We start from the raw sequence: 25,176 nt of genomic DNA, 5'->3' as shown, positions 1-25,176 counted from the left end.
GAAAGACCCTCGCGTTCCGTTCGCCCCAAACTTCCTATGTGACAAGCAAGGATAGGGAGGCGATGGCTTTACGGTTTGGTGTAGCGTCACTTGTCATGGAGTTCCACCAATTGTTGATAGAAAGACCTGCCCATTGGCATGGAAGGATTACGGGATGCCCAACCAATCACGAATAAGGTTCCAAAGGCGCACCACAAAGCGACAATGCACGAATAGGTGGCAAACAGATTCCGTCTCTTACTTGCAAAGAGGTCGAAATTCTATTTTGTGTTAGTAGCCAAGCAAAGAACTTTGCCTTCGGAGGGGCCCAAACCTTCCACACCGTCTTGTATAAATTGGGTCTTGTATAAATTGGAGGTAGTTGAGACAAGGAAATGCAACCCGTAAGCCGACTTGGCCGAGTATTTCCCATTAGTCGTGAGCGCCCACGAGATGTCTTCATCAATCTCCTCATTTAGGTGCACCTCTTGCACCTTGGCCCGAAAGATCAATGAATTGGGAGAGGTGGTCTAAGGTGAAGGTGGCATCCAAAATGATTTTCCCAACCCAAGCATTGCCCTCCAAAGTTTTGTTCGCCTTCCAAGATTTAGTTTTTTGAAATAACGAAGATAAGAGGCGCAAACTCTTTCATTTTCCTTCCGTCAAGCCAAGGAGCATCCCAAAAAGGAGTCTTGCGACCGTTTCGATATTGATCTTGGTGGCGGCGTAGAAAATATTTATGTCCTTCTCAAGCATGGATTGCCAGATCCGGTCCAAATCTTGGTGCTATCCTTCCATTCAAGCCAAGGCCAACGAATGCGAAGAGCAGTTGCAAATTTGTCCAAGCACATGACCCCAAGCTGCCCTAGCTTGTTAGGGTGGCACACCATCTTTCAATTAACTTTGCATTTCTCCCTGGTTGTAGTGTCCTTAGACGACCAAAGAAAAATCATCTTTTTCGAAATGGGGGGAACATCACCCCAGCTTCTGCATCCAAGGAATGCACACGACTTTTTTATTAGATTATTCACAACACCTTACAAGAGCAATACAAAAGATCAAACTCGAAACCACATCACTAAACCTACAGAGGGATGAAGGGGGTGACAATACACCAACTCACATCATCCAAAAAACCAAATGCCTTCCCAGGCCGCCCAATAGAAGATGAGAAGCACATTCAGTCAAGCAGACTCGCAACGCACACCAAGTCACCAACGCACACGCCACTGAAGCTGCTACCGCCGTCTTCCTCGACTCCATCTTCAAGAGGGATCATCGCATTGACCTTGCCAGGTCTGCCATCAATGCTGCCACGGCGCCAGACGACACCACCATCTTGCGCGCGTCCATCACACTAAGTCCGTCTCGGAGACACCACTGCACCATGTCGCGGAAACTCGACGATGCCGACACAGCAAAGAACACCGCTCCACCTCAGCACCACCACCATCCGTAGTCTGCTGCAAAAATGATGCCCCCAATAGGTAGGACGGTGCTGCGCGCCGCCATCGTCCGATCCAGGAGACCTGGGTCTAGGGTTTCCCTAGAGCAGCCCAGGCGAAGAACGCAGACTGCAGAGACAATGCCTTCAACAAGGTAACGACTAACATGCGCCGCCATCATCCGCCATGACCAAAGTCAGGGCCAGCTTTCACCGGCAGCTACGCCTCGCCATCGGGAGCTAGACGACGGATCGCGAGATCCGCCAAAGCTAGCCACACAACTAGCCGATCTCCTCCAGCGAAAGAGAAGACCACCACCGCCATGCCTAGAGTAGATACTCCAGGCGCCCTCGTGAATCGGAAGGGACACAAATGAGGAACGCATGCCGCATGCCGCTGCCCGCAGGAGCCCGCTCATCCCCTCCTTCCGAGCCCCATGGGGACCTGATCAGATTGAATGATGATGCCGCTGCATCTTGCGGCCACCGGATCCGCTGTGGTCGCCGTCCCTTCGATGCACCGACGCCATGAGAATAGACGACGAGCGTCGTCATCGCTGTCAACTCAGCGCCAGGAGGGACGTCCTCCGCCACCACCACACCGCCCAGGCTTTGCCCGGCGATGCTCCCGGCGGCGGCGGCGCAAAGGAGAGCGCATGAGGGGGCTGGAGGAGCGGAGGGTGGCGGGCGCCCCGGCGGTGGCGCGGCGCCGCCACGCGGGGGCGTTTTAGGGTTGGGGGCTTCCAAGAATCCAAGAAAACCCATCTTGAGTTTGTTGATGAACTTAATAGTATCCGGCGGAACGACAAGGAGCATGATATAGTAGGTGGCTTGAGAGGTGATCACCTACTTGACAAGATCTATGCGGATGGCCATGGTGATTTATTTACCAGTCCAAAATGGGAACTTCCCAGGACATTTGTCCTTAAGGTGTTGAAAGTAGGAAGTCCAAGGTATTTCAAGGTGATTTCTCAAAAATAAAGAAATGTAGTCGATTGATTTCTTCAGCTATAAAAAGAACTGTGATTGATAAAGCAAAGATATTTCACCAGAACATTGTCTTGGGGTGGGCTTCAACGACGACCCACAGTGATGACAACCTGTTGTGGGCTGGTCAGGCCAGGCCGAGTATTTTGCCTTGAATCTAAGCGTCTAGCCCTTGTCTGACCTGTCTATGGTTTAATCTTACATTCCTTTTGATAAGGGGAGGCCTGATCTTCTCAGTAAGCAACGGTGGTGTTGATGATCACGGGGTGATTGCAGCGGAGGTAACTTGATGAAGTGGATGATAACTTGTATGACGCAACGAGATCTCTCGATTGGTCCTCGTCGCCAATGCAACAGCTCTCAAGCCCGCAAGATATTCGCAACTCCACACACTTGCGCACGTAGCCGCCGACCACGAAGCGGTAAGTTGCAACCTTCTAATTCCCAATGGAACAGCGACCACCGAGATCTACACAATATCAAGCAATATGGTGTAGGGAATTCAATAGTTTTGCAGAGCAAACAACTAAGAACTAGGGTTTATCTTAAACATGATCTAAAACAGCTAGGGGGCATCCTGGGAACTTATATAAGCGTCCGGGACGACTTCTGGTCGAAAAGATACAAGAATAACCGACCCAGAATAGATCTGGTCGAGACAAACTCGGACACGGCCGGTCTGGAATCCGGTTGACCATGCCTGGCGCCGGATGGCAACCGGGCGGGGCGTCCTGGCTTACTGGACTCGCCCCGGTTGGCACAGGTTGAAAACCCGGTTTGGACCGGGCTGCGTCGGCGTGGGGGCCGGTCAGACCAACCCTGGGACCGGGTGGCCCGGCGGTACGGCCGGTTGACCGGTCCTGGCGTCGGCTGGAACTTCTCCTCCTCTCGTGCATGCCTCCCGCTTCTCCCTCGCGCGTCCATGAGATATCTTCATGTCCAGCTCCATGTCCAGCTTCACGTCCTTCTTTATGTCCAGCTGCTCCTCTCCTCCTCGTGCGATGCTTGTCTCCTCTTCATACCTGATGATACATAAGTAACAGTACTTAGGCAGTATAAAGTTCTCATCAATCAAGGTATCGTTTAGGAACAAGTTCACCTGTTGTTTAAGTAGCTTCGCACGAGCTCGTGTCATTGGTCCAATCCATCATCTTCTTGTAATGACGGAGGTGGTAGTGTGGTAGGGATGTCATCATCATCTCCCCCCCCCCCTGAAAAGGCGTCGACCTCGACGCTCCAAGATCTTCTCCGTCATATGGTGTCAAATCAGCAACATTGAAAGAATTACTGACACCAAACTCATCAAGTGGAAGATCTATCGAGTATGCATTATCGTTGATCTTGGCAAGCACTTTGTAAGGACCAGCACCACGAGGAAGCAACTTGGACTTCCGTAGCTTTGGGAACCTATCCTTGTGAAAATGTACCCAGACCATATCACCAGGCTTGAACAACATCTCCTTACGCCTCTTGTTCATTCTTGCAGCATTGCTCTTGCCTTTCTTCTCTATCAACTCTTTAGTTTTCACATGGATCTTTGGCACAAAATCTGCCCTCTTGGATGCCTCCATATTAACCCTCTCATGTATGGGCAAAGGCAACAAGTCAAGTGGAGTAATGGGTTTGAAACCATACACCACCTCAAAAGGACACAGCTCCGTGGTAGAATGTACCGCCATGTTGTAAGCAAACTCCACATGCGGCAAACACTCTTCCCACTCCTTCAGATTCTTCTTGATCATGGATCTCAACAGTTGTGACAATGTTCTATTCACCACTTCAGTTTGTCCATCAGTTTGGGGATGACAAGTAGTACTGAAAAGTAGCTTCGTCCCCAGCTTTCTCCACAACGTCTTCCAGAAGTAGCTCATAAACTTCATGTCACGATCAGAAACAATAGTCTTCGGGACTCCATGTAGTCGTACAACCTCCCTGAAAAACAGGTTAGCAATATGCGACGCATCGTCGCTTTTGTAGTGAGCAATAAAATGTGACATTTTAGAAAATCTGTCCACTACCACAAATATAGAATCATGGCCTCTTTTAGTACGCGGCAAACCCAACACAAAATCCATACTAATATCCTCCCAAGGTGTAGTAGGTGCCGGTAAAGGAGTATACAAACCGTGAGGCTTCAGCTTGGACTTGGACTTGTTGCAAGTAATGCACCTCTTCACATACCTGTCCACATCCTGCCTCATCTTTGGCCAATAAAAGTGGTCAGCTAGCATGAGCAGCGTCTTCTCACGCCCAAAGTGACCCATCAAATCTCCAGCATGTGATTCCTGCAATAAGAGCAAATGCACAGACGATTCTGGAACACATAGTTTGTTAGGTCTAAACAAGAACCCATCATGTATGTGATATTTTTCCCATGCTTTACCAATAGCACACAAGCGATATGGTTCAGCAAAATAATGATCAGTAGCATACAAATCACATAGCACTGCTAATCCAGGAATTTTAACATCAAGTTGATAGCATATTCTTCCTAGATAGAGCATCAGCAACAATATTATCTTTTCCCTTCTTATGCTTAATAATGTATGGTAAAGACTCAATGAACTCAACCCACTTAGCAAGACGCTTATGCAAAGTAGATTGAGCTTTCAGGTATTTTAAAGCTTCATGATCAGAATGTATGATAAATTCTTTTGGCCACAAGTAATGTTGCCAAACCTCAAGAACTCTAATTAAAGCATACAATTCTTTATCATAAATAGGATAGTTCAACTTAGCACCAGAAAGTTTCTCAGAAAAATATGCAATTGGGCGACCCTCTTGCATCAACACACCACCAATTCCAATACCACTAGCATCACATTCAATCTCAAATTTCTTATTGAAATCAGGAAGTGCAAGCAATGGTGCAGAAGTTAACAATCTCTTAAGTTCATCAAAAGCATGATCTTGGGCTGCGCCCCACTAAAATATTACACCCTTTTTAGTCAAGTCATTCAAAGGTGGAGCAATAGTACTAAAGTTGGGCACAAATCTTCTATAAAATCCAGCTAGACCATGGAAACTTCTTACTTGACTCACATTCGTGGGTGATGGCGTGTATTTCACACGTTCGTTGGGCAACCCCAAGAGGAAGGTATGATGCGCACAGCAGCAAGTTTTCCCTCAGAAAGAAACCAAGGTTTATCGAACCAGGAGGAGCCAAGAAGCACGTTGAAGGTTGATGGCGGCGGGATGTAGTGCGGCGCAACACCAGAGATTCCGGCGCCAACGTGGAACCTTCACAACACAACCAAAGTACTTTGCCCCAACGAAACAGTGAGGTTGTCAATCTCACCGGCTTGCTGTAACAAAGGATTAACCGTATTGTGTGGAAGATGATTGTTTGCAGAGAAAATAGTAAAACAAGTATTGCAGCAGATTTGTATTTCAGTATTAAAAGAATGGACCGGGGTCCACAGTTCACTAGAGGTGTCTCTCCCATAAGATAAAAGCATGTTGGGTGAACAAATTACAGTCGGGAAATTGACAAATAAAGAGAGCATAACAATGCACATACATGACATGATAAGTATAGTGAGATTTAATTGGGCATTACGACAAAGTACATAGACCGCCATCCAATCGCATCTATGCCTAAAAAGTCCACCTTCGAGGTTATCATCCGAACCCCCTCCGGTATTAAGTTGCTAACAACGAGACAATTGCATTAAGTATGGTGCGTAATGTAATCAACAACTACATCCTCGGACATAGCGCCAATGTTTTATCCCTAGTGGCAACAGCACAACACAACCTTAGAACTTTACGTCACCTGTCCCGGTGTCAATGCGGGCATGAACCCACTATCGAGCATAAGTACTCCCTCTTGGAGTTAAAAGTAAAAACTTGGCCAGAGCCTCTACTAGAAACGGAGAGCATGCAAGATCATAAACAACACATGTATAATAACTTGATAATTAACATGACATAGTATTCTCTATCCATCGGATCCCGACAAACACAACATATAGAATTACGGATAGATGATCTTGATCATGTTAGGCAGCTCACAAGATCCAACAATGAAGCACAATGAGGAGAAGACAACCATCTAGCTACTGCTATGGACCCATAGTCCGAGGGTGAACTACTCACTCATCACTCCGGAGGCGACCATGGCGGTGTAGAGTCCTCCGGGAGATGAATCCCCTCTCGGCGGGGTGCCGGAGGAGATCTCCGGAATCCCCCGAGATGGGATCGGCGGCGACGGCGTCTCGGTAAGGTTTTCCGTATCGTGGTTTTTCGCCTCGGGGGTTTCGCGACGGAGGCTTTAAGTAGGCGGAAGGGCGAGTCGGGGGCTAACGAGGGGCCCACACTATAGGTCGGTGCAGCCGGGGCTTGGGCCGCGCCGCCCTATAGTTTGGCCACCTCGTGGCCCCACTTCGTGTGTTCTTCGGTCTTCCGGAAGCTCCGTGGAAAAATAGGGCCACGGGTCTTCGTTTCGTCCAATTCCGAGAATATTTCGTTACTAGGATTTACGAAACCAAAAACAGCAGAAAACAGGAACGGCACTTCGGCATCTTGTTAATAGGTTAGTTCCGAGAAAATGCACTAATATGACATAAAGTGTGCATAAAACATATAGGTATCATCAATAATATGGCATAGAACATAAGAAATTATCGATACGTCGGAGACGTATCAAGCATCCCCAAGCTTAGTTACTGCTCGTCCGAGCGAGTAAAACGATAACAAAGATAATTTCTGAAGTGATATGCCATCATAACCTTGATCATACTATTTGTAAACATATGTGGTGGATGCAGCGATCAAAACAATGGTGATGACATGAGTAAACAGGTGAATCATATAGAAAAGACTTTTCATGAATAGTACTTCAAGGCAAGTATTAATAAGTCTTGCATAAGAGTTGACTCATAAAGCAATAAATCAAAGTAAAGGTATTGAAGCAACACAAAGGAAGATTAAGTTTCAGCGGTTGCTTTCAACTTGTAACATGTATATCTCATGGATAATTGTCAACATAGAGTAATATAACAAGTACAATATGCAAGTATGTAGAAATCAATGCACGGTTCACACAAGTGTTTGCTTCTTGAGGTGGAGAGAAATAGGTGAACTGACTCAACATAAAAGTAAAGAGAATGGTCCTTCAAAGAGGAAAGCATCGATTGCTATATTTGTGCTAGAGCTTTTATTTTGAAAACATGAAACAATTTTGTCAACGGTAGTAATAAAGCATATGAGTTATGTACATTATATCTTACAAGTTGCAAGTCTCATGCATAGTGTACTAATAGTGCCCGCACCTTGTCCTAATTAACTTGGACTACCGGATCTTTGCAATGCACATGTTTTGACCAAGTGTCACAATGGGGTACCTCCATGCCGCCTGTACAAAGGTCTAAGGAGAAAGCTCGCATTTTGGATTTCTCGCTTTTGATTATTCTCAACTTAGACATCCATACCGGGACAACATGGACAACGAGATAATGGACTCCTCTTTAATGCATAAGCATGTGGCAACAATTATTATTCTCATATGAGATTGAGGATATATGTCCAAACTGAAACTTCCACCATGAATCATGGCTTTAGTTAGCGGCCCAAAGTTCTTCTCTAACAATATGCATGCTCCAACCATGAAGGTGGTAGATCTCTCTTGCTTCAGACAAGACGGACATGCATAGCAACTCACATGATATCCAACAAAGAATAGTTGATGGCGTCCCCAGAAACATGGTTATCGCTCAACAAGCAACTTAATAAAAGATAAAGTGCATAAGTACATATTCAATACTACAATAGTCTTTAAGCTATTTGTCCCATGAGCTATATATTGCAAAGGTGAATGATGGAATTTTAAAGGTAGCACTCAAGCAATTTACTTTGGAATGGCGGATAAATACCATGTAGTAGGTAGGTATGGTGGACACAAATGGCATAGTGGTTGGCTCAAGGATTTTGGATGCATGAGAAGTATTCCCTCTCGATACAAGGTTTAGGCTAGCAAGGCTATTTGAAACAAACACAAGGATGAACGGTACAGCAAAACTCACATAAAAGACATATGGTAAACATTATAAGACTCCATACCGTCTTCCTTGTTGTTCAAAACTCAATACTAGATGTTATCTAGACTCTAGAGAAACCAAATATGCAAAACAAATTAGCAAGCTCTAAGTATTTCTTCATTAATGGGTGCAAAGTATATGATGCAAGAGCTTAAACATGAGCACAACAATTGCCAAGTATCAAATTATCCAAGACATTTTAGAGTTACTACATGTATCATTTTCCAATTCCAACCATATAACAATTTAACGAAGAAGAACTTCGCCATGAATACTATGAGTAGAGCCTAAGGACATATTTGTCCATATGCAACAGCGGAGCGTGTCTCTCTCCCATAAAGTGAATGCTAGGATCCATTTTATTCAAACAAAACAAAAACAAAAACAAACCGACGCTCCAAGCAAAGTACATAAGATGTGGCCGAATAAAATTATAGTTTCAGGGGAGGAACCTGATAATGTTGTCGATGAAGAAGGGGATGCCTTGGGCATCCCCAAGCTTAGACGCTTGAGTCTTCTTAATATATGCAGGGGTGAACCACCGGGGCATCCCCAAGCTTAGAGCTTTCACTCTCCTTGATCATATTGCATCATACTCCTCTCTTGATCCTTGAAAACTTCCTCCACACCAAACTCGAAACAACTCATTAGAGGGTTAGTGCATAATAAAAATTCACATGTTCAGAGGTGACACAATCATTCTTAACACTTCTGGACATTGCATAAAGCTACTGGACATTAGTGGATCAAAGAAATTCATCCAACATAGCAAAAGAGGCAATGCGAAATAAAAGACAGAATCTGTCAAAACAGAACAGTCCGTAAATATGGATTTTATTAGGCCACCGGACTTGCTCAAACGAAAATGCTCAAATTGAATGGAAGTTGCGTACATATCTGAGGATCATGCTCGTAAATTGGCGTAATTTTCTGAGCTACCTACGGGGAGATAGACCCAGATTCGTGACAGCAAAGAAATCCGGAACTGCGCGAGTAATCCAAATCTAGTACTTACTTTTCTATCAAAGACTTTACTTGGCACAACAAAACTCAAAACTAAGATAAGGAGAGGTTGCTACAGTAGTAAACAACTTCCAAGACACAAATATAAAACAAAAATACTGGAGTAAAAACATGGGTTGTCTCCCATAAGCGCTTTTCTTTAACGCCTTTCAGCTAGGCGCAGAAAGTGTATCTCAAGTGTTATCGAAGGATGGTGCGTCAACCTTACCTTGGGCTTTACCCTTACCTTTCTTATTGTTTTTCCTTCCCTTTGGTTTAGGGAATATATGATTTCCCCCTGGCATAGAGGTGAGTTTCAGAGTGCCTTTTCCCACATCAATGACTGCTCCCAATAGTTTCAACGAGGATCTCCCAAGTATGATTTTTCTGTTTCAATAACAAGATAATCAATGGATATTATTCTTCCAAGAATGGTTGTATGCACACCTGCAGCTACTCCCTTAGGAATTATAATAGAGTTATCAATGAGAGTTATCTCTTCTCCTCCTTCATCGACTCCCCAAAGTTTCAAAGATTTATAAATGCTTTCAGGCATAAGGCAAAATTCATACATAATATCACGAGTAGGCATGAAGAGTTCGATCACCGATAACAATTTTAACAGACGGGATCTCATAATGAAAGTTCAGAGTTCACTAAAACTTGATCAAGACGGTTACGAATGTATCCATAATTTTCATTTAAGCGAGATGCACTTGTCTCAAGAGTATTTAATCTATTATGGATGCTGATAAGGGCTGAATCAAAATTATTAGCTGAATCATGTGATGCAACCAACTTCTTTATGGCATTAAAAGCTTGATCCTCATTGCAATGGAGGAAATCTCCTCCCGCTAAAGTATCCAAAGCATATCTATAGCGAACCATAAGACCAAAATAAAAATTACTAAGGAGCAAACTTAGAGTCATTTGAGGTTCAGTTTCACGATAAGAAGTAAAAATTCTAGACCAAGCATCTTTAAAACTCTCCTCATCCCCTTGTTTAAAAGTGAAGACTAATTCTTCAGGCGAAGAAGTAACAGGTTCAGGGCTAGACATGGTAACAAAAGTAACTAAATATTTTTTTGTATTTTTAATATTGAGTACAAGACAATAAAGCAAACTAGATAAAGTAAATGCAAGTAAACTAATTTTTTTTTGTGTTTTTGATATAGAGTGCAAGACAGTAAATAAAGTAAAGCTAGCAACTAATTTTTTTGTGTTTTGATATAAGTGCAGCAAACAAAGTAGTAAATAAAATAAAGCAAGACAAAAACAAACTAAAGAGATTGAGAAGTGGAGACTCCCCTTGCGGCGTGTCTTGATCTCCCCGGCAACGGCGCCGAGAAAAATATGCTTGATGGCGTGTATTTCACATGTTCGTTGGGCAACCCCAAGAGGAAGGTATGATGCGCACAACAGACAAGTTTTCCCTCGAGAAAGAAACCAAGGTTTATCGAACCAGGAGGAGCCAAGAAGCACGTTGAAGGTTGATGGCGGCGGGATGTAGTGCGGCGCAACACCGGAGATTCCGGCGCCAACGTGGAACCTGCACAACACAACCAAAGTACTTTGCCCCAACGAAACGGTGAGGTTGTCAATCTCACCGGCTTGCTGTAACAAAGGATTAACCGTATTGTGTGGAAGATGATTGTTTGCGAGAGAAAATAGTAAAACAAGTATTGCAGCAGATTTGTATTTCAGTATTAAAAGAATGGACCGGGGTCCACGGTTCACTAGAGGTGTCTCTCCCATAAGATAAAAGCATGTTGGGTGAACAAATTACGGTCGGGCAATTGACAAATAAAGAGAGCATAACAATGCACATACATGACATGATAAGTATAGTGAGATTTAATTGGGCATTACGACAAAGTACATAGACCGCCATCCAAGCGCATCTATGCCTAAAAAGTCCACCTTCGAGGTTATCATCCGAACCCCTCCGGTATTAAGTTGCTAACAACGGACAATTGCATTAAGTATGGTGCGTAATGTAATCAACAACTACATCCTCGGACATAGCGCCAATGTTTTATCCCTAGTGGCAACAGCACAACACAACCTTAGAACTTTTACGTCACTTCGTCCCGGGTGTCAATGCGGGCATGAACCCACTATCGAGCATAAGTACTCCCTCTTGGAGTTAAAAGTAAAAACTTGGCCAGAGCCTCTACTAGAAACGGAGAGCATGCAAGATCATAAACAACACATGTATAATAACTTGATAATTAACATGACATAGTATTCTCTATCCATCGGATCCCGACAAACACAACATATAGAATTACGAGATAGATGATCTTGATCATGTTAGGCAGCTCACAAGATCCAACAATGAAGCACAATGAGGAGAAGACAACCATCTAGCTACTGCTATGGACCCATAGTCCAGGGGTGAACTACTCACTCATCACTCCGGAGGCGACCATGGCGGTGTAGAGTCCTCCGGGAGATGAATCCCCTCTCCGGCGAGGGTGCCGGAGGAGATCTCCGAATCCCCGAGATGGGATCGGCGGCGACGGCGTCTCAGTAAGGTTTTCCGTATCGTGGTTTTTCGCCTTAGGGGTTTCGCGACGGAGGCTTTAAGTAGGCGGAAGGGCAGAGTCGAGGGGCTAACGAGGGGCCCACACTATAGGTCGGCGCGGCCAGGGCTTGGGCCGCGCCACCCTATAGTTTGGCCACCTCGTGGCCCCACTTCGTGTGTTCTTCGGTCTTCTGGAAGCTCCGTGGAAAAATAGGGCCACGGGTCTTCGTTTCGTCCAATTCCGAGAATATTTCGTTACTAGGATTTCGAAACCAAAAACAGCGAAAACAGGAACGGCACTTCGGCATCTTGTTAATAGGTTAGTTCCAGAAAATGCACTAATATGACATAAAGTGTGCATAAAACATGTAGGTATCATCAATAATATGGCATAGAACATAAGAAATTATCGATACGTCGGAGACGTATCAGTGGGAGTAGGCCAATTTTGAATAACTTCAATTTTAGACACATCTACTTCTACTCCATGCTGAGAGACAACATAACCCAGAAATATGACCTTATCTTTGCAAAATGTGCACTTCTCAAGATTACCATAGGGTTTATTATCACGCAACACTTGCAAAACATGTTGAATATGTATAGTATGATCAGATTCATTGCGGCTGTAGATTAATATGTCATCAAAGTACACAACCACAAACTTGCCAATAAATTCACGCAAAACATGGTTCATCAATCTCATGAAAGTGCTAGGTGCATTAGTTAAACCAAAAGGCATTACTAACCACTCATATAAACCAAATTTTGTTTTAAAGGCTATTTTCCACTCATCCCCTTCTTTCATCCTAATTTGATGATAACCACTACGCAAATCATATTTAGAGAAAACAGTAGCACCACTCAATTCGTTTAGCATATCCTCTAAACGGGGAATAGGATGACGATATCGAATAGTAATGTTGTTTATCGCTCTACAATGTACGAACATACGCCATGTACCATCTTTCTTAGGAACTAGAATAACAGGAACAGCACAAGGGCTAAGGCTTATGCGGATATAACCTTTGTCGAGTAGCGCTTGTACTTGCTTCTGTATTTCCTTCGTTTCTTCGGGGTTCGTTCTATATGGTGCCCGATTGGGTAGCGAAGCTCCGGGAATCAAGTCGATTTGATGCTCAATACCTCGCAATGGTGGAAGTCCTGCGAGTACCTCATCCGGAAACACGTCGCCAAATTCCTGCAAAACATTAGAAACACCAAGAGGAAGAGGGGTCATATCGTTAGAAACCAAAACCGTACCCCTGTACAATAGCACAAGAGGCATGGCTGTAGGATCCTCGCTAAATTCTCTCATGTCTTCTTTGGTGGCTAATGAGACTAAGGAATTCACTCTCTCACTTTTCGTTATATCACTCACGACATTACAATTCTCTCACCTATCTAAAGAAGCATCCTCCAAGTTTACTTCAACTTTCTGACGAGATTCATTGACAATTTGCTGTGGTGACATAGGCTGTAGATTGATTTTCTTGCCCTTGAACTCCAAGTGATATGTATTGGCACGGCCATTGTGTTGCACAAAACGATCATATAGCCAAGGCCGACCCAATAGTAGGTGACACACCGTCATAGGAACCACTCAAAGTCAATGCAATCCTTATACGGTCCAATACCAAACTCAACACGCACCATGTGGTTTACCTTCATCTCACCATTGTCGCTTAACCACTGAATATAGTATGGATGCGGGTGCGGTAGATACTTCAACTTCAGCTTGGTACACAACTCTTTGCTTGCTAAATTGCGACAACTCCCGCCATCAATAATGACCTTGCAAGCCTTGTCAGGACCAACTAAAGCCTTTGTTTGGAACAAATTGCAGCGCTGAGTAGAAGCACTAGGCAACACATTAAGAGCACGTTGCGACACAACAATGGTACGAGCCTCAGACGGATATGCATCTTCACCATTAGTGTCTTAGTCATCATCTTCTAGAGCATTAGGATCAACATCATCTCCAGTCTCATACTCATTGTACTCATTGATAATCATGACTTTGCGGTTAGGACAATCTCTCTTGAAGTGACCTTTGCCACCACATGTATGACAAGCCATATCACGATTGCGCGCAGTAGACATGTTAGAGCCACTCGTACTTGCAGCAGATTTTGAATTCTTTGTGTTAAACACATTGGAGACCGGCTTGCTGGACGGAGTAGAGTAAGGTGCGAAGCGCGTCGATAGCGCCGGCGCCATAGGTGGGGGCGCACGAGGCGTGAAACGCCCAGCTCCTGAAGCTCGTCCTTTAACCTTTGCTTCGTCAGCCAACTGTGATTCAGCTTCTCTTGCATGATGTAGCAACTCATTCATAGTGGTGTAACTGTAATGACGAACAATGCCTTTGATATCATACTTCAAACCATTGAGAAAATGAGTCATTGTCATCTCAAGGGATTCTTTGACACGACCACGCTGCATGAGCATCTCCATCTCCATGTAATATTCATCAACAGTCTTCACACCTTGTCTCAATAGGGTCAACTTGTCAAATATATTGCGCAAATAATTTGTGGGCACAAAACGCTCGGTCATTGCCGCCTTCATAGCACGCCATGTGATAATAGGTTGTTCACCATCTTCTTCGCGAGCACGAACAAATCGATCCCACCAACGCAAATCATAACCATCAAATTCAGAAGAAGCAAGCTTTATCTTCCTATCTTCAGTGTAATGTGGATGTAAACTCCATAACTTCTCAATCTTGAGCTCCCAAGTGAGGTATTCTTCAACATCAGCTCCTCCTTCAAACTTGCGTATAGAAAATTTGGGCTTACCCAATCCATCTTCCTCATCATGTCCACGACCATTGCGGCCAAGTGGAGCCCATCCTCGAGGACGATTACCACGTGGCGCACCACGAGCATTACGTGCGTCATCTTGAAGCTCAGAATCATCGTCATCTTCTTGTTGTTGTTGGGTCAAATTCTCAATAGCTAGGCACATATCTGCAAGATTGCGTTGTATATCTGTCATTTGATCTTTCATTGTAGTGACGGTTTCACATATAGTATCCAGCTTCTGGGAAATCCCTTGGACCGTTCCCTTAAGCTCATCAATTGGAGTGCGGAATTCACGTCGCATCTCAATACGAAGGGCTTCATACTCCCTCCATGTGATGATATCTGCAGAATCCTTGTTTTCCTGGTTAACAATTTTGTGATCACTAGCAGACATGATTAGTAGGTTAGTGCAATAAATCAAAAAGATATGTTGGTACTCTCACAACTCACTCAAAAACTGATAAGAAAAGGAGATCTTACCGTTCCAAAGTATATTAGTTTTGCTTACCACTTGTAGTAACAACTAGTGCATGGATGTAGCGAAGCGAATATCAAGGGTATAAGAACAAATCACACGGCAAAGCAGGATATATGTGGGGTTGTAGGCTACCTATTTGCACCAATAACAAGCTCTAGCGCTGACCGTAGACAACCAATGATACTCACACAAGGCGATAAATGGGGCAATGCAACTATATGGATGAAAGGTTGCAATGCACTAGAGAGACGCTAGCAAAGCTCAATGAAACAGGCACAAGATTGCTCAACTACGGGTGCAGTAAAGTAAACTTAGGCCTTCACTTGATTCTTCTAGCACTTCACTTTTCTTTTTGGATTTTTCTATTTGGTATAACACGCAGCTATGTAGCTCTTTTTGCTTCTTTTCAATTTTCTGTTTTTTTATGACTCAACTCCTTGATAACACGGCCAACAAGATATGCAAAGCACCAAACCGTAATGAGCAGCCTGTCGAGCGGTAAAACTAGTCTCTTCTGGGGAAGTTCCTAGTCACTAATATCGAAAGGCTGTGTCTATGGTTGGAAACAAGCACACTGTACGCTATGTGGACTCGGAGTAACAAAAACTGAAACTAGATGATAGTGGAGACACAAACCCTAACAACTAGATGGAAGAAAAAGATACGCAAAAACAACTACGAAAAGTAACTAAAACTCGAAATTAGTGCAATCTAAAGGCTATGGCAAACCCTAAACCTAACTTTTTATGGCTTTTTCTGGATAGGAAAACACTCACAACTCAACTATGGGGTGGATTGTGGATGGCTTACCGAGGAAAACTGGAAATCTGATACCAAGATGATAAGGGGAGGCCCGATCTTCTCAGTAAGCAACGGTGGTGTTGATGATCACGGGGTGATTGCAGCGGAGGTAACTTGATGAAGTGGATGATAACTTGTATGACGCAACGAGATCTCTCGATTGGTCCCTGTCGCCAATGCAACAGCTCTCAACCCTGCAAGATATTCGCAACTCCACACACTTGCGCACGTAGCCGCCGACCACGAAGCGGTAAGTTGCAACCTTCTAATTCCCAATGGAACAGCAGATTACACAAGACTTTCAGATCTACACAATATCAAGCAATATGGTGTAGGGAATTCAATAGTTTTGTAGAGAAAACAACTAAGAACTAGGGTTTATCTTAAACGTGGTCTAAAACAGCTAGGGGGCGTCCTGGGCACTTATATAGGCGTCCGGGACGACTTCTGGTCGAAAAGATACAAGAATAACCGTCCCAGAATAGATCTGGTCGAGACAGACTCGGACACGGCCGGTCTGGGATCTGGTTGACCGGGCCTGGGACCGGTCGGTCCGGTCTGGACCGGGCCTGGCACCGGATGGTAACCGGGCGGGGCGTCCTGGCTTACTGGACTCGCCCCGGTTGGCACAGGTTGAAAACCCGGTTTGGACCGGGCTGCGTCGGCGTGGGGGCCGGTCGGACCGACCCTGGGACCGGGTGGCCCGGCGGTACGGCCGGTTGACCGGTCCTGGCGCCGGCTGGAACTTCTACTCCTCTCGCGCATGCCTCCCGCTCCTCCCTCGCGCGTCCATGAGATATCTTCATTTCCAGCTCCATGTCCAGCTTCACGTTCTTCTTCATGTCCAGCTGCCCCTCTCCTCCTCGTGCGATGCTTGTCTCCTCTTCTGATGATACATAAGTAACAGGACTTAGGCAGTACAAAGTTCTCATCAATCAAGGTATCATTTAGGAACAAGTTCACATTTTGTTTAAGTAGCTTCGCACGATCTCGTGTCATTGGTCCAATCCTGACTTCATTGGACTTGAGCTTCACAGCAGGATCATCTTCTTGTAATGACGGAGGTGGTAGTGTGGTAGGGATGTCCTCATCACCTTTTTTCCAACATTGGGATTAACATTAGTGGTCAGAATAAATATCACAAGGTTGTGTGTATCATTTGATGGAGGCCGGATTTCAACATCCATTTCGGAAAAAAGAAACAGGCCACCGTGATGCTTGATTTACTTAGGAAATGGACAAAGTACAGTATAAGCAGGTTTGTTCTCAAGGCCGTGGACCCTATTTACAAAATAATCTCATCGCTCGAGTTTTTTTTAATCTAAACCCCATTGTTCGAGTTGGGATTAAAGAAAGGAGATGAGCAAGCGGAATGGTTAACAGTTTCTATGGGTTACATCCGAATCGGTTCCTTGGCACCTGTGAAAGCAAGGGATGGACCTTATTTGTTTTAGTATGATATATATAGGTTACAATATACAATACTTATTTGCAAATATTTATGGATGTGAACCTTCAATCTTTGTAGTACTCATAATTCATAAATATTTTCCAGTTCCCGCAGAGTTGCCTCCGTCTCTTGGTGGGGAGTGAGTGGAAGAGGAATTATGTCGTATGGGGTCCGTCAATTTTCATTTTGCATGGTCTCTAGGAAGTTTCGGATCTAGGATCCGCAAGAGACAGGGTGTGACCTCGGCTGATGCTCGTCAACGGTTTGTTGGTGTTCCGTTCTCGTGTTGCCCACGGCTGTCCATGATCCTCCTATGATGTTCTCGTTTATGTATATGCTATCTGTTTTCCTTATTCTTAGTACACAGACATATGCTAGTATGATTTTAACAAAATGGTATTTAATTTCTCTGAACCAAATAAAATCATGCAATTAACATGCATGCGGAAAATTTCTAATCATGAATACTTTCCTTATTTCAATATATATGCTGTACTTACATGGTACGTATATTAAATTTAGTACAATCTGTACGCGATACACATGATAAATCTGATACTATATATATGTGAACCTCCAACCTTTAGCACCGTACGTTTTGGTTTTTTGGGCGTGTGCTAATAAATCAGTATGCGATACAGCTAGCACACAAGACAAATCTGATATTAATTGACTAAAATGAATGAAGAATTGCGCGTGCATTGATTCATTGCCTAAATGCGCATCTATATAAGCACCATCGCGGGTGAGCACTGCAACAAAGCGTGAAGAAAGAAAGTAAAGACGTAGGTAGCCTCTGTTTTTGTGTCATGGCAACCCTCAGGAACACGGGCGTCCTATGCTTGGTGGCTCTCTCGGTCATGGTGGCTGTTCTCCCGTCGGAAGGCGAGGGTGCGTAAAGCTCTCCGGTTCTCTCTTAATGAAGTGTGCATCTAAGAAGTTTATTTCAAGAATCCATGGATATTGCTGCGATTTTTTCTCCATTCTTGAAACATAATGATGATAATATGTGTGATGATTTTTAAAAAAAAAATTGCTTTTGCAGTGTTCTGCTTAGACCCAACCCCAGTCTACTGCGACATGGAGCTCTGCAGGCAGAGATGCGGAGACCGTCAGGGGCCCATGTGCAAGGCGCTCCGTTTGGATCAATATGCTTGCTGCTGCAGTGAGCTCAAAACTTGCTATCCAGGCGGGACTCTTCCTGGATGCACACGCGACCGGTGCATGCGTATGTTCTGCCCCGGCAACTTCAACGCACACTGCAACGGCAACGACTTCTGCTGCTGCCCCTTCCGAAAATAACGGACCGGCGTCGAGATTGTACTACATCCAGCTCTCGCGTGGATCGATCCATCGATCTAATTGTTGTGGAGCTTCTGAATAAGTTTTTTGGCTACCGGTGTACTGTGAAAATATATGAGAACGTTGCTTGTTTTTCATTCAGTACATATTGCAGCGATGGAGGTTGGAATGGTACAAACTAAACTGTGAGCTTTACCAAAAAGATTTTCTGGCATGGCTACTCGATACAATTTGAAAAAGGTCTGAAAAAAACATCCATTGAAGCAAAAAAGGAATGATAATTTAAATAGATGATGACACAATCCACGCGGATTTGGTCGGCCTAGCAACGCGCGTCGATGAAATCGCCAGCATTGAGATGAGCTTGAAGATCAGCTATATTAAAATATGACATCTTAAATTCAGAAAATTGACGAAGGTGAATTACCATTAGCTGGCGCCACCACATGATCACACAGGGCAGCAAAAGTCGTTGTAGTTAATGTGCATGCATGCTAGCCTACTTTCCCCCTTTCTTGTGAACTAGGAGGCCGTGGCGCGGCGGCACGCCGCGCCTGTGGAGTAATTGAGTGTGATGGTATGTAAGTGTGGTGTATTTTTGTACTTTAAGTTCAGTCCGTGAATCGTATTCGATATAAGCTAAGGTTTGTGGTTAACAATTTTTTTTTCTTTGGTAACATTGTATTGTGCATTGTCTAAAAGAAATGGTTTGACTTGCCAATTTATTTGTATGTTTCAAGATAGATTGATATGGTGGTTCTTGAGCTTGGCAGAACTGTGGGTGGTATGAGAATCATCCTAATTTTACAGTGTTGATTATGTGTGTTGATTGAGACTATTGTGATTTACTCGAGAATTGTTCTCAGCCTGGTAGATCATTGAGGGAAAGCAAATTTTAATACTTCCTCCGATCCATATTAGTTAATTTAACTTTGTCTAAGTTCATATGTATCTAGTTAAGTTTTTAGACTAAATGCATGCCTATCTAAATAAAATAGAGTCAACCAAACGTATCTAGATAAAATCGAGTCAACCAATATTGGTCGGAGGGAGTACTACATTCTTCATAAAACTGTTATTGTTGTGCGTCGATGGGGATATTCAGTTTGGTAAAGCGGCTCCACAAAAGATTTCACGGAGGGGCATTTGTCACAATCATACAAATGCAATTAGTACCAACAGATCTTTCACGACGGCATGGCAGCATAGCATGCACATGACAACTCTTGCCGTTGCCAGTAATGACATGGTATGAAGTAAGCCAATTAATACTGCAAAGGAAAGTAAGCTAGATCCCAAAGTGTGGGACCAAATATATTTCTCCACATTCAGAATTTGTAGATGATAGACACACATAAAACTTGTACCGTCTAAATTGCAGTGACAATATAGGACATATATGTTATGTTGCGATGTGATGAAATACATATGGACTAAACTTATGATCTCATTAACAACAATGATGGCACACCACTTAAAAAGAGCTTACACAATCCATACTCTAGGTATGTAATCAACCTTTCAAGGAGCAATACTCAGCTTCCCATTACAATGTCATTATGATTGCCAGATGTTGCTGTAACAGCTAAAAAACTGCTAGTTGATACAACAGTAGGTCATTCGTGATGGACCTTCATGCACGAGATATGAAAAAATGTTGTACAGATAATTGCATAAGCTCTATGACAGAAAACTGCAAGAGTTATCACAGAACCACTCATTGAAGGTGAACGCCAGCAGCACATACCGTGCACTGCAAGAATGTCAATGAAGAAGTAGTTCATATGAGGCGCTTCCCTACTTGCCTTGGCCTGGAGACAACACAATCAGCAATAGCAACATCAACTGCTAGTTTCTATGTACTCCATTTAGAACCATCTAAACTGTCAGAAAATTAGTATTCCGTTTAACCATGTAATCAATGCCAACTGATTGGTCTTGATGTGCACAAACTAGCCTTGATACAGATACAAAAAATCATCATGCTTTTGAAGGTTCATCCGAGCAACCAAACGGGTCCCTACAGATGTTTCTGTTGGACACATGTATGCATTTAGCGCTCCGCATCAATGGCTTCCTTCAACATCCTCCCAAGTGCAAAGGCAATAGGGGGAGGCACGACATTGCCAAACTGCTTGTGCTTGCTCTGGATGGCCCGACAAACTGGTAGCTGTTTGAAATCCCTGCACATATGGATAAGGTCAAAACAAATTTTCTACCATCCTCTGTAGTACCTTGAAGATGTGTAGGGTACTTGTATGCAGATAGGGATGGACCTACAACATCTTAGCTTACATGAGATTGTGCGCGGACTGTGACAACCCTGCCTCGAATTTCCTAAGAAACCAGCCTCCCAAAGAGCGCTTTCCACTGGTTGTGCCTTTGAATCATGTCAACCATTTTCCCAGAGCTCAACCTACACACAGGTTTCGAGAATTAAAATCTCACGGACAAAAGGAAGGCGTAGACTGAGATTGACAGAAACAAAACAAATGCAACTGTAGAGTAGAAGACAGTAACATTATCTTCTCATCTGGTTGGTCATGCCAGTCACGGCTAGGTCACGCTGGAATGTGTTTCCATATCTGAGATGGTTTACCTTGGTCGTCATCTGCTTTGACATGTGATCACTCAATGCAATCATGCCACCTCTTATCTTCTTCTGGAGGCAAGAGACAGTTGTGACTCCAATTATCTATCAAAAGGAGGGGAATGACTTAACATGGGGATCAAGAGCAAAAAGGAAAGAAAAACAGAATGACGTTGGAGTAAGAGTTACCTCAAGTATGAGTTTACATGAACCATTTTTCACTTCTAGCAAATCCCCAATTATATCTCTAACAATTATTACATGGAAAGGTGCCAAACCGAGAGTTGATCTTGCCATGGATTTTCTGGGATGTTCCTCATACTCAAATGCTCATTTTGCAATGATACACCTACATAATTTAACAATGAGAAAATAAAATATTAGTTTGACGACCAATGTTCATGTTAATCAATATTACCGAAGAAAGTGCATACCAGTTTGCTGCCACCCTGGCGAATCCTCCTCGGCTAGCAAATAACATGAATAGTTGCTATAAGGTTAGCTCTGGGCACCTCTGTCCACTTGCTATGATCAACTTCATCATTTTCACACATATGTTTTTCCTTGTTCTTTTTCAAAGCATCAGTTTCCTTTAGTACAACAACCATGAGCTTCGTACTTGAAGGCAACTATTTCAAGCATGCAACATACATTCACTTTACCATCAAATATAGCAGTAACTAAATTAAAATGGTACGCCAGCTAACTAACCTGCTCTAGTGGCAGGATCATAGAAATGCTTGCAGAGGGATATATATATGTTCAACCATCACTGGAAGGTCTGAATTAGAGAGATCCATGTTCTTCTTGACCTCACATTTTCCCTTATTACACACATGTTTATTATATCCTCACTACAGTATATCTGAATCAAGCAAACAAAGGTTAAAATAATGTGTTGAGGGCAATTAACGGAGAATGTTGTACGAAGTTTTTCGGAACTACAAATAAGATTCTACGGTAGTCCTTTCCAGAGTTGTTGTTCTTGTGCATGGCATAGCCAAATATCACAAGACTAACTGTCAACGCTAGAAGGGCATCATGCTAACACTTAATAGACAACATAAATTAATAAGTTAATTTATGTTTATTTAATAGCTATAGCACTTCAACCGAACTCGGATTTCTTCAGCAAGTTTGCTGCATAACCCAATCCAAAAGCACTTAAAATTTATATGAGGGTGGGCTGGTAAATATGGTAAATTAAGTCAATCTAGTAACAAAATTTTCAATAATCACCTCTAGGAAACCATTAAATCTATTTGGAATCGAATTTCGCAAAAGACATGAGAAACAACCACACATGCCAAAATGAGGGAGCGCTAGGAAACATAGAAGGATGTCGATTGCAGCTAACATCAAGGAGCACCGTCAGCGGGGCGCAGGTTCCGTTCAGACTGCAATAGTCGCCGAAGATGAGCATACCATACCATGCAAAGCTCTGTAAGATTCTCTTCAATAACATTCTTCAAGTGATTAGGTAAAGGCTTAAACCAAGCAACAACTCGAACAAACTCATTTTTTGTAGGTTTATCATGTCTTAAAGCTAGCTCTTCCTAGAATTTGCTTCCATTCACTCATACAGTATATACAGCAAACAATTCTGAAAATATGGCCACTCAATTTTTGTAGGTTTATCACGTCTTAAAGCTAGCTCTTCCTAGAATTTGCTTGCATTCACTCATACAGTATATACACCAAACAATTCTGAAAATATGGCCATATATACCTAGTTCTGTTTCCTTTGAGAGGTGCAATGGTCTTCCTTCTAAGCATGTCAACGGTGTGATATGAGTAGCCAGTATATGAGATTTGACACCTTCCTTGAGCTCCATATTACCAAAAATATCTGCAACACTGATAAGTAAACCTATGATAAAACATATATAGTTCCATAATTTTGGGGACAATATAAGAATTGATGCAGAACTGATCTAAGATTAGTTTGGCTCAACCCCAACTGCAAGTGCACTGAATACACCCCTGGGAAAACTAAAACAGATAACCTTTTTTTTTGCAATTCCTTCTTTCAAACTAATGTATGGTATAGTTTGGCAATAGGTCAACAGAGGGGAAACGACATCATCATAATAAGATGACAAAAAATAGAGGAAGCAACACCACCTGCGCGACATTTATCAAGACAGATTTTACGCCATGGGTCAAAAGCAATAATGTAAAATATCGTGAGAAAAAGTTGGGTACAGTACCTATATCTTGCTGCCCCTGATATTGAAAGAATTATTTGTTACGTTAATTCAGGGTACTAAAATTCAACGTTGAACAGGTGAAAAAAAATCCAAGTGCTCAGACTATACTATTGTAACATAGATAATCCAAGTACTCACAGTCAGACTGAAATTCACGGTTATATCCAAATACTGAATATGTTACATGATCTCATTTTTAAATCAAAAGTACGTCCATATTTGTCCAGGGATCTGTACATGAGCATTGACCTAGAGACGAATCAGAGAAAGAGAAAAAGGCTTAGCTGTAGACACATACCTGCTCTTCATCGTCGCCAGGATATGCTACTGCTGCTCGGTCTGCAAGGAACGGTTAGCTCCTCTGGTGCTCACCCAGATGGCTAGACCCTGGCCGCTCCTTTTACCGGACAAACCTGGTAGTAGAGGCAGGGACGCGCTCGCGACCAGAGACTCGCTGGCGCGCGTAGCGGCTCGTCGCTGCCGGAGACGTGGTGGGCACGAACGTCTCCATCCTTCCACGTTGTCTCCATCCCGAATCAACCCTCCCGTGGTCGCGCCGGCAAAATCAACAGAGGGGAGCCGAAGCGGCCCAGTGATGTCCAAGACGTCGGGGAGGACCCGATCCATGGCACGGCCTCCGCTGGCGTCCGCCGCTCGATGCCGCTCATCGAGTCGCCGATTCTCGCAGTGCTGGAGCCCAGTCCATCGCCGTTCTCGTCTCTGACCTCAGGTTCTGAGGCTGGCGATCTGGCCGCAATTCAGTAGGAAAGGAGATGCCGAGGAGGACCGGCGGTGGAATTTTTTCTTCTTTGAGAAGGCGGCGGTGGAAATTGAGAAGATGTGGGGAGACAAACCGGTCAGTTTATTCTAGAAAGGTCTAGTCAAAGCGGTGGAAGAATCACCAGAGAGTAATATTTCTTTGTCTTTCATGGGGCGTTGGAGGTGACCGGCAACCGGAAGCCACCGAGAACAATAAACAGCCAAGAAAAAAGTAAGAAATTACAATATCAGAATAGGTAACGAATTGAACGTGAATAGATCCACGTGTCACCTAGCTACTAAAGGAAGGTGAGCAAAATTAGGACATCTACAGTGGCCAAATTAATATGAGACGTGGTAAACTGATTGTCTTTTATATAGGTTATAATAATAGTAGTATTTCTCTGACATGCTTGTTGGTTAAATATGGACATGCATACTTAAGTAGGCCCTACATTTTATTTGGTGGCTTATGGATTTTCCATGCGAGTTGAGTTTTGAAAAATGTTGGAATGAAGTGATAACAATTTTGAATGCCATAAGATTCATGTCCAAAGATATGTGGTTTGTACTTTGATAATATATGGATATTCAAATATGAAATATAAAATTGTTTACTTTATATTCTAAAACATCTTTAAAATAATGCACAAATTTCAAATATATATTGGTTATTCTAGGTTCTATCAACATCCGCTATTGTTCAATGTTTTGTAATCCAAATTCTAATATCTAATTACTCAGAAAGTGTACACTATTTTTCAATAAATATTTTTTATATATACCATATTGGAAAAAAATAGAT

The 25,176-nt window shown here is 43.3% G+C and overlaps 1 long non-coding RNA gene across 1 annotated transcript; it reads right to left on the bottom strand.

Annotated features, from left to right (window-relative positions):
* Nucleotides 1-21,674: 21,674 nt before the first annotated feature.
* Nucleotides 21,675-23,928, bottom strand: LOC124703125. Its single transcript, XR_007002938.1, has 3 exons — nt 23,132-23,928; nt 22,114-22,267; nt 21,675-22,031 (listed from the first exon to the last, which is right to left on the bottom strand). It is a non-coding gene; the product is annotated as an uncharacterized LOC124703125 (long non-coding RNA).
* Nucleotides 23,929-25,176: the final 1,248 nt, after the last annotated feature.

The sequence above is a fragment of the Lolium rigidum genome, chromosome 3, assembly GCF_022539505.1.
Source record: "Lolium rigidum isolate FL_2022 chromosome 3, APGP_CSIRO_Lrig_0.1, whole genome shotgun sequence".
In the NCBI taxonomy this organism is placed as follows: Eukaryota; Viridiplantae; Streptophyta; class Magnoliopsida; order Poales; family Poaceae; genus Lolium; species Lolium rigidum.
The sequence above is the reverse complement of the archived record's forward strand: the minus strand, read 5'-3'. Positions and strand labels throughout refer to the sequence as shown.